We start from the raw sequence: 13,454 nt of genomic DNA on the forward strand, positions 1-13,454 counted from the left end.
GGAGAGGACTGAGCACGCACCCATGAGGGGCCACTGTGTTGAGGATCAGCATGGCGGATGTGTTGTTACCTACTCTTACCAGGGGGTGGGGGCCGTCAGGAAGTCCAAGATCCAGTTGCAGAGGAGTTTAGTCCCAGGGTCTTTAGCTTAGTCATGAGCTTTGAGGGCACTATGGTGTTAAACGCTGAGCTGTAGTCAATAAATAACAATCTCACTTAGATGTTCCATTTGTCCAGGTGGGAAAGGGCAGTGTGGAGTGCAACAGAGTTTGCATCATCTGTGGATCTGTTGGGGCAGTATGCAAATTATGATGTGTCTAAGGCTTCTTGGATAATGGTGTTGATTTGAGCCATGACCAGCCTTTCAAAGCACTTCATGGCTACAGACATGAGTGCTACGGGTCGTAAGTAATTTAGGCAGGTTACCATAGCGTTCTTTGGCACAGGGACTATGATGGTCTGCTTAAAATGTTGATATTACAGATATTACAGAGGTTATAAGCTTCCTGGTTAGTGGCCCGCTCCTTGAATGCGGCAGCACTAGCTGCCTGATGACTGATGTGGTGTACTCCTCAATAACATCGGAGAATGCCGGAACATATTTCAGCCTGTGCTAGCAAAACAGTTCTGTAGCTTAGCATCTGCTTCATCTGACCACTTTTTTATTGATCGAGTCACTGGTGCTTCCTGCTTTAATTTTCGCTTGTAACCAGGAGTCAGGAGGATCAAATTATGGTCAGATTTGCCAAAGGGAGGGAGAGCTTTGTATGCGTCTCTGTGTGTGGAGTAAAGGTGGTCCAGAGTTTTTTTCCCTCTGGTTGCACATCTAATATGCTGATAGAAATTTGGTAAAACGGATTTAAGTTTCCCTGCATTAAAGTCCCTGGCCACTAGGAGTGCCGCCTCTGGGTGAGCGTTTTCCTGTTTGCTTACGGCAGACTACAGCTCATTGAGTGCGGTCTTAGAGCCAGCATCAGTCTGTGATGGTATGTAGACAGATTTTTCACATTTTTGTTTGGTTTTGCATTGCAGGGGCAACCCAGATTGGGAATACCTGCTGTAGATAATAGTTATTCCATCTAAACTGATGTAAAATATAATTTCCATAACCAAATATATTGTTGTTTCAGCTGCTGAAGCTGGTGTATAAAACCAAAAGTAAAAGATGCAAAAACATAACTTAAGAATGGAAAGCATAGAAAGAGCACCCATAGATCAGATATACAGCTTCTTAAACTTATTTTCAAGGAGAATGATAGATCTTTAGCTCACATTTCTATGTGAATTTGGTCTGGTCGCCCAAAAAGTTACATATTGCCACCTTAAGAAAATCAAGCAATAATTAAATGTACTGCATTAGACTCACATTCATTTCAATCTTTTACCCAGATTTTAGCAGAGATGCAGAGGAGCATATTTCATTTCTTAAAAAAAAAGAACCACCAGGACGATACAGACAGCTCAAGAGGTATGCTTAAATATCCAGAAAAATACTTTTTTTTTTTACATAAAATTAGCATAATGATTATGACTCTAGAGTGCAGGAAACAGCTATATCATTTGTTTGGAAAATGCTACCTTCTCCAACTTCAGGACGGGTGGCCTACTGCCCTCCAGCCATCCTCACTTATTTTGTGCCCCCTCAGATTGTTGGGGTGCATGACGCCTCTGTATTTGATCATATCCAAATGTAAGCAAGGTTTGAAATGATTATGTTTCATATCTGTTTGAGCTTCTTGCGATCAATTTGCAGTCTACAAATTATTTTTCATTATGTTCAGGCAGCGGCCCCCCTGACCATCTTCTTTGAATTCATGATCTCTGCCCTAACCCCTGTGGAGATTTCAGAGGATTTGACAAGTGTAAACAACATGATGAAACTTCCACCGAGCCCACAGTAATGCATCAGTTAGCAAGTGGAGCTAAATACCATATTGCTTACACCTTTCGAACCCTTTCTTATCTCCACAAATGCATAGGGTGTAGTAGGGTCTAGGGCAGGGGTGTCAAACTCATTCCATGGAGGGCCTAGTGTCTGCAAGTTCTAGTTTTTTCCTTACTAATTAATTAGTGACCTTAATTTATCAATCGAGGACAAGGGAGGAGCGAAAACCCGCAGACAATCGTCCCTCCGTGGAATTAGTTTGACACCTGTGGTCTATTTGGTATTGGGCCATAATGTCTGTTGAATTTGCGAACACTAGAGGTTGTAGTGTACTCGCAAATATCCTCCTCTCTCTCGCAGGGCGCAAGTGAGTGAAAGGCTCGCGGTGCGATGATAGTCACTGGTTGAAAGCGAACAGCTGTCTTCCCGTACCCACTGTGCATCGATGTCGACTGGCAGATGGAACAGGTATAGAAGTTATAGAGACCAATAATAGGGGATTCGATAAACCCAATCATTGATCACGGCGATCGATCGGTCAAGTCCCGCCAGGGGGATAGTCCCGCCAAGGAAGATACATCAACGCATATCCATCGCAACAGTTCTGTCATCTGAGGATAGCGCAAGAGGTATGCGGGTTAGTGATATGATTTTGATGTAGCCTGTTCGCGAGCAAATGAGGAAGCGCAGTGTTATTGACGAGAATGTTCTGATGGCTGCACTCATGTATAGAACTTTGAGAGACGTGTTTGTATGAACAACTAGATGATACGTACGTTACCCAAAATAACCCCATACTGTAGTTTAGGTAGGCTAACCTATAGAATCAACAACTCTAGCATAATCCAGAACAATCCATAGAGCTGGAGCTTTCTCTGTGTTTCTATAGGCCTATGCTATAGAAGCTGTTCATATTATTGGATTGCAGAGTCAGAGATCTACAAGAATAATAAAGCCTTATATGGAAGAGTTGGGGAAGGTGATACAATATAAATACATACGTTATAAGGAACAGTCATAGGTGTATTATTGTGCCTTCCAGAGAGTTGGAACTGGACATTTTGGAGGCTTTTGTGGGCAAATCCAATACTTAAATCTAAATCTTCTGCTTTATGTTACCTCTGTCTGAATCTCAAGCCTTTACATCCCCGACCCCTTCCTGAACCCTAAAGCAGATTTGGCTCCTTTTTGGTTCCGTTCTCTCCTCCACTCTCCTACTCTTCCTCTCTTCCACTTGTACATTGTTATGTGGATTTGTGGCTGGGCTCTAAGCCGCACAATCTCTGTCTTTACCCATTTCAACACTGGTCAACAAGGAGAGATAGAGAGAGAGAGGTGAGCTGGGTTCAGAAATGTCATTATTTGTTGTGTTGAGGTGTGTGTGTGTGTGTTTGCTTGTTTGTACGTGTGTGTGTGTGTGTGTCTGTTTTATTTGTGTGTGTGTGTCTGTGTGTGTATTGGACATAAGCCAGTGTAGGTACTAGTTTAGAGTCCTGCTGAACCAATGTCAACCATTCTGTTTGTCATCACCGCATATATAAAGCGCCCCCAGCTTTAGATGATCACCACAGTCACTACCTGCTGCAACACTTCTACTGTTATTCCTGGAATGAATACCAACTGCCTTGCTGGAAAGGGTTTAGGCAGATATGATCCAAACATTTTTTTTTTTGCCAAAGGTTACACAAGGGAAAAATCTAATCTAGTTACTTTGATTCCCCAAATTTAAAAAAAACACTGTTTGTTTCTGTGTGGCTGTGAGTTATATCAGCTGTGTGCGAGAAGGGCGGAGGCTGTGATGGGGTGGTTATGAGATTTCAAGTTGAGCTATGGTTGTGGGTTCTGAGAAAGTAGTTAATTTAAGGATCAAGGATATCATTTTTGGATTGTGGGGAAAAGGGGGGGGGGGTTGTTTTGATGGACCTCAGTGTTTTTATGATGTCTTAGTCCTGCGGTCTCCAAGGGTCCTCTGATGATCAGAAGGAAGTCATCATTCTTCTTTGCTGACAGACATGAGAAAAATGTACTTTCTCATCTCTCTCTAAAGTGTCCCAGAGTGGGCAGGTTTACTTTCAGTCTCTGACTGCACACACACAGATTTGAGTATGCAGTTTGTCTGCGTGTATCCCCTCTCTCTCTGCCAGAGCCATCACTGATTATGACCCCTGGTCACCTTAACCCTAGCTCCCTCGCTTGTCTGTCAGATGGAGAACACACACATACAGGTAACTGCCAAAATGAAGGAAACATCAACATAAAGTGTCTTAATAGGGCGTTTGGCCACGACAAGCCAGAACGGCTTCAGTGCACCTTAGCGTAGATTCTACAAGTGTCTGGAACTCTATTGGAGGGATGCGACACTATTCTTTCACAATAAATTCCATCATTTGGTGTGTTGTTGATGGTGGTGGAAAACGCAGTCTCAGGCGCAACTCTAGAGTCTCCCATAAGTGTTCAATTGGGTTAAGATCTGCTGACAGACGGCCATGGCATATGGTTTACATAATTTTCATGCTAATCAAATTATTCAGTGACGACTCAAGCCCTCTGGATGGGGGCATAGCCATGGTAGCCAAAATAATCGCCTGCCCAGAATTTTTATACATGACCCTAAGCCTGATGGGATATGAATTGCTTAATTTACTTATTAACCACACCTGTGTGGAATCACCTGCTTTCAATACACTTTGTATCCCTCATTTACTCAAGTGTTTCCATTATTTTGGCAGCTACCTGTATGTGGCACTGTATAGACAGGTTGATGTTTGGCAACAAAACCGATGCGTGCGCAACTATGGGGCAAAACAGACGGGGTTTGCTTAGATTGAGAACACGTAGACTATTTTGTCTCAATGTCTATTGAAAACATATATACATTTGCACAATGAGCACTTGTTGTCTCTCAAATATATTGTTACAGTTGTTGGTTAGCCAGCTTGCGAACTTTAGCCATATTAGCATAGACATGATATCAGTCAAAACAAGACATTGTATCAATAACAAGATGCAGTACAATGAGCTGAAATGAGCCACCTACGATTCCCCACCAGGCAGCAACTTGTCATTGTTGATAGCTATCTGACCATTCAGTATCATAACAACCCATCTTTTATTTTATTTATTTATCTTGCTCCTTTGCACCCCAGTATTTCTACTTTGCACATTCATCTACTGCAAGTCTACCTTTCCAGTGTTTAAATTGCTATATTGTATTTACTTTGCCACCATGGCCTATTTATTGCCCTACCTCCCTTATCTCACCTCATTTGTTCACATTGTATATATACTTGTTTTCTACTGTATTATTGACTGTATGTTTTTTTACTCCATGTGTAACTCTGTGTTGTTATGTGTCGAGCTGCTTTGCTTTATCTTGGCCAGGTCGCAGTTGTAAATTAGAACTTGTTGTAACGGTCGTCGGTGGAAGAAGGTGAGGACCAAACCGCGGCGTGGTACTTGTTCATGTTATTTACTTAAACTGAACAACATAAAAAATATTAAAAAACCGCAACAGCTCCGTCAGGTACAAACCACACTAAACAGAAAGTATAATCACCCACAACTCAAGGGTGAAAACAGGCTGCCTAAGTATGGTTCTCAATCAGGGACAACGATTGACAGCTGCCTCTGATTGAGAACCATACCAGGCCAAACACAGAAATACCAAATCATAGAAAAAATAACATAGACTGCCCACCCAACTCACGCCCTGACCATACTAAAACAAAGACACCACAAAGGAACTAAGGTCAGAACGTGACACTAGTTCTCAACTTGCCTATCTGGTTAAATAAAGGTGAAATAAATAAAAATGAACATTGAAGTGCACACATAATTTTAGTGACGTTGTCAGCCAACCTGTCTATAAAATCTGTCAGAAAAATCTGTTATTCAACCCGAGGAAGAATCTAAATGCCCACACAGAAAATTCCGTGAAAGTTCCTTCATACACTTCCTGTACATTGTATCCATAAGACATTTCATGTATTTTGCATGCTGTGCATTAGGATTGATTATCACTCTCACTCTCACGCTCTCATCATTACAACACAATTTAAAGGGCCAGATTTGTCATTAAAACAGTCACAGGGGCCTCAAGGGGTACAGGCACATACATTGCATCCGGAAAGTATTCGGACCCCTTCACTTTTTCTACATTTTATTACGTTATAGCCTTATTCTAAAATGGATTTTCTACATCAATCTACACACAATAGCCCATAATGACAATGCGAAAACAGGTTTTTAGAAATGTTTGCACATTTTATTAAAAATGTAAAACAGTAATACCTTATTTACATAAGTATTCAGAGATTCGAAATTGAGCTCAGGTGCATCCTGTTTCCAATGATCATCCTTGAGATGTTTCTACAACTTGAATGGAGTCCACCTGTGGTAAATTCAATTGATTGGACATGATTTGGAAAGGCGCGCACACACACCTGTCTATATAAGGTCCCACAGTTAACAGTGGATGTCAGAGCAAAAACCAAGCCATGAGGTCAAAGGAATTGTCTGTAGAGCTCGAGACAGGATTGTGTTGAGGCACAGATCTGGGGAAGGGTACCAAAAAATGTCTGCAGCATTGAAGGTCCCCAAGAACACGGTGGCCTCCATCATTAAATGGAAGACGTTTGGAACCACCAAGACTCTTCCTATAGCTGGCTGGTCAGCCAAACCGAGCATATCGGGGGAGAAGGGGCCTTGGTCAGGGAGGTGACCAAGAACCCAATGGTAACATGACAGCCCGCTTGGAGTTTACCAAAAGGCACCTGAAGGACTCTCAGACCATGAGAAACAAGATTCTCTGGTTTGATGAGACCAAGATTGAACTCTTTAGCCTGAATGGAGGAAACCTGGCACCATTCCTATGGTGAAGCATGGTGGTGGCAGCATCATGCTGTTGGGATGTTTTCTGAGGCAGGGACTGGGAGACTATTCAGTATGAAGGGAAAGATGAAAGAAGCAATGTTCAGAAAAACCTGCTCCAGAGCATTCACCTTCCAACAGGACAACGACCCTAAGCACACAGCCAGGACAACGCAGGAGTGTCTTCGGAACAAGTCTCAATGTGGCCCAGCCAGAGCCCTGACTTGAACACGATCGAACATCTCTGGTGAGACCTGAAAATGGCTGTGCAGCAAGGCTCCCCATCTAACCTGAAGGTGCCTGAGAGGATCTACAGAGAAGAATGGGAGAAACTCCCCAAATACATGTGTGCCAAGCTTGTAGCGTCATGCCCAAGAAGACTCAAGGCTGTAATTGCTGCCAAAGGTGGTTCACTGGGTAAAGGGTCTGAATACTTATGTAAATGTCATTACATTATTTTTTAAAACTATTTGCAAATATTTCTAAAAAACACTTTTTGCATTATGGATATTGTGTGTAGACTGAAGGGGGAAAAAACATTTTAATCCATTTTAGAATAAGGCTGTATACAACAAAATGTGGAAAAAGTCAAGGGGACTGAATACTTTCAGAATGCACTGTACAAGTATATGCACGAACGCACACTTAAGGCATCAGCATGCTTCAGTTCGGCTAGCGCCTAGCCGGACTCGGCTTAAAAGACCCCCTCCACACACACACACACACACACACACACCCCATAATGTGTGACACCAAGGCACACCCTTCCCCCAACTCGTTAATACACTGGCACCATCTGCTAAATTAACGGAGGTGTGAACTCATCCAAGATCCCCCGTTTCTCCTCTCCTCCCAGATCCCCTCTTTTCCAGACCTCTGCTGTGGTTAGTGTTGGGCGATGTGGACAAAAATCCATATCTCTGTAAATTGATGCAATAATGATAAATAGAATGCTACGTTTATAACAATATGCACCATAGTTTTTGTTATTACCCTTAAACTACTACTATATATATATATATATATTTTTTTTTAACCAGAGAAGTAACATTGAGTTTTACAAGTGAACCATGGCCAAGAAAGCATATGTTAAAACGGTGCAAAGTGCAGAGTTTTGATTGTTTTCGCCATCAATTGTCCCAGGGCATTTCCATCTAAAAGGACCCATGAGCACCAACGTGAAGTTCATACTGTAGGAGCATGTCAAATCAAATCAAATCAAATTTATTTGTCACATACACATGGTTAGCAGATGTTAATGGGAGTGTAGCGAAATGCTTGTGCTTCTAGTTCCGACAATGCAGTAATAACCAACGAGTAATCTAACCTAACAATTCCAAAACTACTTCCTTATACACACAAGGGTAAAGGGATAAAGAATATGTACATAAAGATATATGAATGAGTGATGGTACAGAACGGCATAGGCAAGATGCAGTAGATGGTATCGAGTACAGTATATACATATTGTCACGCCCTGGTCTTAGTATTTTGTGTGTTCTTTATTTATTTGGTCAGGCCAGGGTGTGACATGGGTTTATTTTGTGGTGTGTTTGTGTATTGTTTTTTTTTGTAGGTTTTGGGATTGTGGCTTAGTGGGGTGTTCCAGCAAAGTCTATGGTTGCCTGAGGCGGTTCTCAATCAGAGGCAGGTGATTCTCGTTGTCTCTGATTGGGAACCATATTTAGGCAGCCATATTCTTTGAGTGTTTGTGGGTGATTGTTCCTGTCTCAGTGTTAGTTTGTACCAGTTTAGGCTGTTTCGGTTTTCACGTACGTTTATTGTTTTTGTATTGATCGTGTTTATTCGTCTATTAAACATGTATCGAATTAACCACGCTGCATTTTGGTCCAACTCTCCTTCGACGGAAGAAAACCGTAACAGAATCACCCACCACAACTGGACCAAGCGGCGTGGTGACAGGCAGCGACAGCAACAGCAGCGAAAAGAGGAATGGACATGGGAGGACGTTATGGACAGCAAGAGTATGGACTATACTACTTGGGAGGAGATAGACAGGTGGGCGGTCGACCCAGAGAGAGTGCCGGAGCCCGCCTGGGATTCGCTGGAGCAGTGCGAGGAGGGCTATAGGAGAATGGAGTTGAAGAGAAAAGCACGGCGGCGCAGAAGGAAGCCCGAGAGTCAGCCCCAAAAATTTATTGGGGGCTCACAGGGAGTATGGCTACGCCAGGTAGGAGACCTGCGCTAACTTCCTGTGCTTACCGGGGGGCTAAAGAGACCGGGCAGGCACCGTGTTATGCTATGGAGCGCACGGTGTCTCCAGTGCGTGTGCATAGCCCGGTGCGGTACATACCAGCTCTTCGTATTGGCCGGGCTAGAGTGGGCATCGAGCCAGATAAGGTTGGGCAGGCTCGGTGCTCAAGAGCTCCAGTGTGCCTGCACGGTCCGGTCTATCCAGTGCCACCTCCACACACCAGTCCTCCGGTGGCAGCTCCCCGCACCAGGCTTCCTGTGCGTGTCCTCGGCCCAGTACCACCAGTGCCAGCACCACGCACCAGGCCTTCAGTGCGCCTCGCCTGTTTAGCGCTGTTGGAGTCTCCCGCCTGTTTAGCGCTGCCAGAGCCTTCCTCCTCTCCAGCGCTGCCGGAGTCTCCCGCCTGTTTGCGCTGCCAGAGCCTTCCTTCTCTCCAGCGCTGCCGGAGTCTCCTGCCTGTTCAGCGCAGCCAGAGCTGCTAGTCTGCATGGAGCAGCCAGAGCTGCTAGTCTGCATGGAGCAGCCAGAGCTGCCAGTCTGCATGGAGCAGCCAGAGCTGCCAGTCTGCATGGAGCAGCCAGAGCTGCCAGTCTGCATGGAGCAGCCAGAGCTGCCAGTCTGCATGGAGCAGCCAGAGCTGCCAGTCTGCATGGAGCAGCCAGAGCCGCCAGTCAGCCAGGATCTTCCAGATCCGCCAGTCAGCCAGGATCCGCCAGTCAGCCAGGATCCGCCAGTCAGCCAGGATCCGCCAGTCAGCCAGGATCTTCCAGATCCGCCAGTCAGCCAGGATCCGCCAGTCAGCCAGGATCTTCCAGATCCGCCAGTCAGCCAGGATCCGCCATGATCTTCCAGATCTGCCAGTCAGCCAGGATCCGCCAGTCAGCCAGGATCTGCCAGAACCACCAGCTAGCCAGGATCCGCCAGTCAGCCAGGATCTGCCAGAACCACCAGCTAGCCAGGATCTGCCAGAGCCTCTACCTGCCTGAGTTTCCTCTCAGTACTGGGCTTCCTCTCAGTACTGGGCATCCTCTCAGTGCTGAGGCTTCCCTCAGTGCTGAGCTTCCCCTCAGTCCCGAGCTTCCCCTCAGTGCTGAGCTTCCCCTCAGTGCTGAGCTTCCCCTCAGTGCTGAGCTTCCCCTCAGTCCCGAGCTACCCCTCAGTCCCGAGCTTCCCCTCAGTGCTGAGCTTCCCCTCAGTCCCGAGCTTCCCCTCAGTCCCGAGCTTCCCCTCAGTCCCGAGCTTCCCCTCAGTCCCGAGCTTCTACCTCTCAGTCCTGTGGGGTCCTTGGTGAGGGTTATTAGGCCAAGGTCGGTGGCGAGGGTCGCCAATCAAAGGACGCGTTCCAGGGGGACTAAGACTTGGTTGGAGTGGGGTCCACGTCCTGAGCCGGAGCCGCCACCGTGGACAGACGCCCACCCGGACCCTCCCCTAGGGGTTTTAGTGTGCGGCCAGGAGTCCGCACCTTGGGGGGGGGGGGTTCTGTCACGCCCTGGTCTTAGTATTTTGTGTTTTCTTTCTTTATTTGGTCAGGCCAGGGTGTGACATGGGTTTATTTTGTGGTGTGTTTGTGTATTGGGTTTTTTCGTAGGTTTTGGGATTGTGGCTTAGTGGGGTGTTCTAGCAAAGTCTATGGTTGCCTGAGGCGGTTCTCAATCAGAGGCAGGTGATTCTCGTTGTCTCTGATTGGGAACCATATTTAGGCAGCCATATTCTTTGAGTGTTTCGTGGGTGATTGTTCCTGTCTCAGTGTTAGTTTGCACCAGTTTAGGCTGTTTCGGTTTTCACGTACGTTTATTGTTTTTGTATTGATCGTGTTTATTCGTCTATTAAACATGTATCGAATTAACCACGCTGCATTTTGGTCCGACTCTCCTTCGGCGGAAGAAAACCGTAACACATATGAGATGAGTAATGTAGGGTATGTAAACAAAGTGGCATAGTTTAAAGTGGCTAGTGATACACGTATTACATAAAGATGCAGTAGATGATAGACTACAGTATATACATATACATATGAGATGGATAATGTAGGGTATGTAAACATTATATTAAGTAGCATTGTTTAAAGTGGCTAGTGATATATCTTACATCAATTTCCATCAATTCCCATTATTAAAGTGGCTGGAGTTGAGTCAGTGTGTGGGCAGCAGCCACTCAATGTTAGTGGTGGCTGTTTAACAGTCTGATGGCCTTGAGATAGAAGCTGTTTTCAGTCTCTCGGTCCCAGCTTTGATGCACCTGTACTGACCTCGCCTTCTGGATGATAGCGGGGTGAACAGGCAGTGGCTCGGGTGGTTGTTGTCCTTGATGATCTTTATTCGCCTTCCTGTGACATCGGGTGGTGTAGGTGTCCTGGAGGGCAAGTAGTTTGCCCCCGGTGATGCGTTGTGCAGACCTCACTACCCCTGGAGAGCCTTACGGTTATGGGCGGAGCAGTTGCCGTACCAGGCGGTGATACAGCCCGACAGGATGCTCTCGATTGTGCATCTATAGAAGTTTGTGAGTGTTTTTGGTGACAAGCCAAATTTCTTCAGCCTCCTGAGGTTGAAGAGGCGCTGCTGCGCCTTCTTCACGATGCTGTCTGTGTGGGTGGACCAATTCAGTTTGTCTGTGATGTGTACGCCGAGGAACTTAAAACTTACTACCCTCTTCACTACTGTCCCATCGATGTGGATACGGGGGTGCTCCCTCTGCTGTTTCCTGAAGTCCATCTCCCTAGTTTTGTTGACGTTGAATGTGAGGTTATTTGCCTGACACCTGTCACGAACCGGCTCAAAGCCCGTAACAAAGGGAGACAACATGGAGATAAGGAGTAACAAAATCTATATTTATTAACTAAAGCAACTAAGGAAAATATACAATGGTGTGTGTAATCAGTAGTGTAAGTGAGTGTTTTGCATGCATGAATGTGATAATGCAGGGTGTTGAAAGGTGCCAAAGCAAACAAACAAAAGGCCACCAAGAACCACAACACAATCTACAAAGGTGTCTGCATGGAGAGAGTCTCCCCCATGAATGTGGAAGAGGTCTATTTATCCTGGGAGACACCTGGCCCAGGGTTACGGTTTTCATCCGTCGAAAGAGAGTCGGACCAAAATGCAGCGTGGTTAATACGATACATGTTTAATGACGAAAAACACGAACAATACAAAAACAATAAACGGAACGTGAAAACCTACACAGCCTATTTGGTGACAACTAACACTGAGACAGGAACAATCACCCACAAAACACTCAAAGAATATGGCTGCCTAAATATGGTTCCCAATCAGAGACAACGAGAATCACCTGCCTCTGATTGAGAACCGCCTCAGGCAACCATAGACTTTGCTAGAACACCCCTCTAAGCCACAATCTCAAAACCTATGAAAAACCCCCATACATAAACACAACACAAAATAAACCCATGTCACACCCTGGCCTGACCAAATAAATATAGAAAACACAAAATACTAAGACCAGGGCGTGACACCCAGGTGTTTCCCATGAAGCTGACGACCCTCTCAACTCCGCCCACCGGCATCCTAATAAGGAAACAAGAACAAAGACATAATACGGCAGACAGAGTGGGAGGGTCGTCACACACCACACTCCGAGGACCCTCACCTCCTCCCTGTAGGCCGTCTCGTCGTTGTTGGTAATCAAGCCTACCACTGTAGTGTCGTCCGCAAACTTGATGATTGAGCTGGAGGCGTGCGTGGCCACGCAGTCGTGGGTGAACAGGGAGTACAGGAGAGGGCTCAGAACGCACCCTTGTGGGGCCCCAGTGTTGAGGATCAGCGGGGTGGAGATGTTGTTACCTACCCTCACCACCTGGGGGCGGCCCGTCAGGAAGTCCAGTACCCAGTTGCACAGGGCAGGGTCGAGACCCAGGGTCTCGAGCTTGATGACGAGTTTGGAGGGTACTATGGTGTTAAATGCTGAGCTGTAGTCAATGAACAGCATTCTCACATAGGTATTCCTCTTGTCCAGATGGGTTAGGGCAGTGTACAGTGTGGTTGAGATTGCATCGTCTGTGGACCTATTTGGGCGGTAAGCAAATTGGAGTGGGTCTAGGGTGTCAGGTAGGGTGAAGGTGATATGGTCCTTGACTAGTCTCTCAAAGTACTTCATGATGATGGAAGTGAGTGCTACGGGGCGGTAGTCGTTTAGCTCAGTTACCTTAGCTTTCTTGGGAACAGGAACAATGGTGGCCCTCTTGAAGCATGTAGGAACAGCAGACTGGGATAAGGATTGATTGAATATGTCCGTTATAACACCAGCCAGCTGGTCTGCGCATGCTCTGAGGGTGCGGCTAGGGATGCCGTCTGGGCCTGCAGCCTTGCGAGGGTTAACACGTTTAAATGTTTTACTCACGTCGGCTGCAGTGAAGGAGAGTCCGCATGTTTTGGTTGCGGGCCGTGTCAGTGGCACTGTATTGTCTTCAAAGCGGGCAAAAAAGTTATTTAGTCTGCCTGGGAGCAAGACATCCTGGTCTGTGACGGGG

At 45.9% G+C, this 13,454-nt stretch overlaps 1 protein-coding gene across 2 annotated transcripts in view; it reads left to right on the top strand.

The window, feature by feature from the left end:
* Positions 1-2,318: 2,318 nt before the first annotated feature.
* The window catches only part of LOC112248969 (LARGE xylosyl- and glucuronyltransferase 2-like), a 188,344-nt gene continuing 177,208 nt past the window's right edge, over positions 2,319-13,454 (top strand). For both annotated transcript variants that reach the window (XM_042320854.1, XM_042320855.1), the window contains exon 1: positions 2,319-2,513. The gene's annotated coding sequence lies outside the window, so the exon portion shown is untranslated. The remainder of the gene's footprint in view (positions 2,514-13,454) is intronic.

This window comes from Oncorhynchus tshawytscha, linkage group LG04, assembly GCF_018296145.1.
Source record: "Oncorhynchus tshawytscha isolate Ot180627B linkage group LG04, Otsh_v2.0, whole genome shotgun sequence".
NCBI lineage: Eukaryota > Metazoa > Chordata > Actinopteri > Salmoniformes > Salmonidae > Oncorhynchus > Oncorhynchus tshawytscha.